Source organism: Monomorium pharaonis, chromosome 6 (genome assembly GCF_013373865.1).
Source record: "Monomorium pharaonis isolate MP-MQ-018 chromosome 6, ASM1337386v2, whole genome shotgun sequence".
Classification (NCBI taxonomy): domain Eukaryota; kingdom Metazoa; phylum Arthropoda; class Insecta; order Hymenoptera; family Formicidae; genus Monomorium; species Monomorium pharaonis.
The window spans coordinates 520,282-524,429 of NC_050472.1; the positions used below are offsets into that span (position 1 = coordinate 520,282).

A 4,148-nucleotide genomic window follows, 5' to 3' on the forward strand; every position below is an offset into this window, starting at 1 on the left:
TGTGTTATAACGACAGTTGCGCAGATATTTTATATGGTAAAAAAGCTGCGCAACTGTCGTTATAACACATAACGACGAAATAACGAGTCACACAGAATTCCACTACAGACGTAACATATGATAAAATATAATGGATGTGTTTGATTGGACGCGACGCATGACGCGCTCGGTGGGAACGCATTCTAAACATGGAGTAAGGCCAGGGGCTCTATTCTTGAATTCATTCGCAAGAGAAACGTATTCGCAAATTCTGATCTTACAGAAAAGTTGGAAATTTATTGGCTATCGTATGGCTATTAACCAATAAACTTACAACTTTCTGTTAGAGCGAGTATTTGCGTATACGTTTCTCTTGCGAATGACTTCAAGAATCGAGCCCCAGATCTACAATAGATGTAGTAAGCCTTAAGCTATTAGGAATTAACCAATTATATTCAATTATTCTTCTCATATTCGACTATAATGGTCAATTTCTTATGGCATAAGACTTACTCGTAGAGCTTGTATTAATGGAGGGGCCATTGCCATATGCCGGAGTCCGCGCGGGAAGAATCGACAGAGACATGAATATATTCTCATATATTCTGTCTCTTTTCGTGTTGGCATCCCCACCACTCCGTTTTCTAGAAGGAAAGAAGCGCCACACATACGAGCAGTACGACAGGTACGAGCGGGCCTTGGGCTGTTACAATTAGTATAAAAAATTTTTACATACGAAAGTAATACTGTGCATTCATTGATTGGCATGCATCTTTTAGATTCTAAATTATGTACCAATAATAAATGCACAGTGTTATCTTTGTAAGCATTTTTTTTCGTACGAGAGTTCGAGAATCGGGCTTCAGATTGTATAGTTACGAACCTGTTCCCACACGAAAAAAGACAGAATATATCCACCTCTCTGTCGATTCTCCCGCGCGTCGCGATGCACCAAAGCCCCTCCATTAATACAAGCTCTATGGACGGGATTTATAGACCGATCTTAAGCTCAAGCATTGTCTTAAGTCTAGCTTCGAGCCGACTTGAGACTTACTTAACCAATGAAATAACAGCATTGACGTCTCAAGATCGTGCTTAAGCTGGAACTTGAATAAGATTCGACTATGAATTCCGGCCTATGACTGGTATTCATAGTTGAATCTTATTTAAAGATCGTCTCAAGCAATGTCTTAAGATGCTAATACGACTCTGTGATTGGCTGATGGCATCTTAAGACAGTACTTAAGATGATCTTAAATATAAGATCCGACTATGAATACCGGCCTACGATTCCGCAGCTCTATTCCGCACCATGTGATTTCAGCCTTATGGTATATCCACACAAACTTGCATAAGCGCATAAGCATATGCATAAGGAATTCGATTAATCTATTTTCTTATGTTTTCTTATGCTTGTGACCAATCAATTTTTTTATGTAATGCTTATGCAAGTTTGTGTGGATATACCATTACGCTTACGCTGTTACGCTCAGCCAATCAAAGCAGTTTGTTTCCTATCGATGACATGCTAATTGGCTGTATTTCTTACGCATACTTTATCGTTTTAGGCTACATTCCAAAAACATCCTTTCCGAGGAAAATTTTACTCGATGTAATATAGGATACGTTACGTGTATTATATATTTCGAGTAAAATTTTCCTCGGAAAGGACGTTTTGGAATATAACCCTAGAATAAAGACGTAGGTCCAATGGAGATAACGTAACCATAACCATAAACGTAAGAAGTTGAAAGACTGGTAATTTATTAAAGAGTCTACAATGCCGATGAAGCTATCCGTAAAAGTTGATTAATTCGAACTTTTTTTGGTTACAGTAACGAAAGAGGTTAGATCCTTGGAGAGACGGAAATCCATTGGGCTATTAAGCTATTAAGAGGTTAGATTTATCTTACAATGGACCGCACAGAACACCGTTTAATAGAATTAGTAGAAAAATGTACACATCTGTACGATAAAAAAGTCCTGATTATAAGGACTATGAAGACTAGAACCAGGAGACCGAACTAAGCCTAATTTCGCCTCCAAAAGTGAGGCGAAAATCTGTCAGAAATGTAGTACCAAATGGTGGCGCTGGCGACAGTAATTTACCGGAAACAATATAGAGTATAACGACAAGCATTTAACAATAAATGCAAATTTATAATAAAAATCTTAGCAATTTTACATTTAGAGTACTCATCTCAGTTTTTTTATACCAATACAACAACTGCATACAGCCTAGCACCACTAGCACGGTGATTACGATAATATAAACATAGACTAGACGATTGTATCTAGAATTGAAATATATTCCGGTTTATCCGGTGTACCAGCATCGTTAGCGCCACCATTTGGTACTACATTTCTAACAGATTTTCGCCTCACTCAAAACCACAGAGATCGGTCTGCTGGTTCTAGTCTTCATCCCAGCTAACCATTTTGCTGCCCAAATTGTCAGCAAACTGCTAAAAATTTCTTGCGGAATTAGGCTGCCAAAACCATGGCCTACTGTGTCCTTGAGTACGCCCCAATGCAAGCAAAAATTGTTATCAAATCCTGATATCAAATTGAGTGCAACACCAGAGCAGATCTGTCACTAGCAATACAATGATTCACGCAGCAAATTGAGAACAAATGTTGCAACGTAAACTCACAGCAGATTTGCGCCAAATATGCAACAAATCTGTATTCATAAATGATGACCAGATTGGCGACAGATTTGTCGAATCTTTTCATTTCTTTTTTCATCACAGTTATAATTTATTTGAGAATCGATATAAGCAATCTCCTGGGAAGATTTATTAATTCAGGAGTAGGAACAGATTAAATAATTAACCCAACCCTCTCCTTAGCATCTAATATTTCCTATAGAGAGGCCTTAATTGACCTATTTTCTTCCTTTATATCGCAGGTATATCTATTCTGCAATTAATTTCATTAAATTTCTTTGTAGTTAAATCTCACTCCAAAAAAATGAAAATACTAGCAGTTCTGTATCATAAAAGTATAATGTGGCGGTCTTCCGTCACATCGGACTCCTCCGCAGGTGCAGCGAAGGAGATAATTTTTGCTTACCTTAGTCGCGCTGCGAGTGGTCTTTATGTAGCGAGTCGACTGCATTTTACTCCCGAGAAAGTGAGCCGCCTATCGACGGTGCCGCACTTTTTATTGTTCAATTTTGACATTTCGACAGATCTGCTGCATTTCTGGTATCAATCTGTCGCGTACTTTGACACACCAAATGTTGTTGGCATTCTACAGGCAATTTGCTGACATTGTTTGCACTTTTGTGTTTGTCGTCAATCTGTTATCAATACTTTCAATAAATCTGCTCGCAGTTTTACTATTATTTATGTATTCTGATGACAGACGTTACTAAATATTTGTTGAATATCTGCTAATAGTGTTTGCAATGACAAAGATATGTTTCTCATTTGTCGCCTTTTTGGCAACAGGAATCTGTTGCCAACATTTGTCACAGCAGAAATGGTTATAGGGGATAATAAGGACAAAGTAAAAAAACGCAAAATTCATGGCACAGTATTGCAAAATTATTGAATGCAACAGGTATGTATGTGTTCTTACTGTTATTTATTTATTTAATTTATATAATGTACTATAATAATTGTACACTTATATACAGCTGCTGACTGTGAACATCGTTGGACCCAACTATGAGAACGTTCACTCGTGAGAGACGAACGTTAAAAGCTGGGCTTCCATCTGGTTCAGAATCCTCGCAACAATTAACTGCTAGTGAGCTGTATAAGCTCTACAATTTTTAGAACCTTACATTCAAAATAGAAGGTATGTTATTTTATTAATTTATGTATCTTACAATAAAATTTATATATTATGCACATTTTTTATATTACTATGTCAATGCAGTTTGCTGAAAATACATATCTCTGTAGTTTAAAATACCTAACAGAAAAAACATACAAATATGAATAGAACCTTTTATGTGCATTTCTTAATTAAAAGATAGTCAATAATACCATTTATAGAACATGTATACTGAACAATTTATACCCTATATGCAATAGAATAAATAACGCATATAAAAAAAGTATTTTAATTATTTCAGAAACGTGGAGAATATATTAAAAGAAGCTTATCTGACAGCTTGTTTGAAGACGTTACTACGTGGAAAACTCTAGAGGATGATC

At 36.5% G+C, this 4,148-nt stretch overlaps 1 long non-coding RNA gene across 1 annotated transcript; it reads left to right on the forward strand.

Annotated features, from left to right (window-relative positions):
• Positions 1–1,536: 1,536 nt before the first annotated feature.
• On the forward strand, positions 1,537–3,742 carry LOC118646070. Its single transcript, XR_004963691.1, has 3 exons — positions 1,537–1,876; positions 3,464–3,546; positions 3,623–3,742. It is a non-coding gene; the product is annotated as an uncharacterized LOC118646070 (long non-coding RNA).
• Positions 3,743–4,148: the final 406 nt, after the last annotated feature.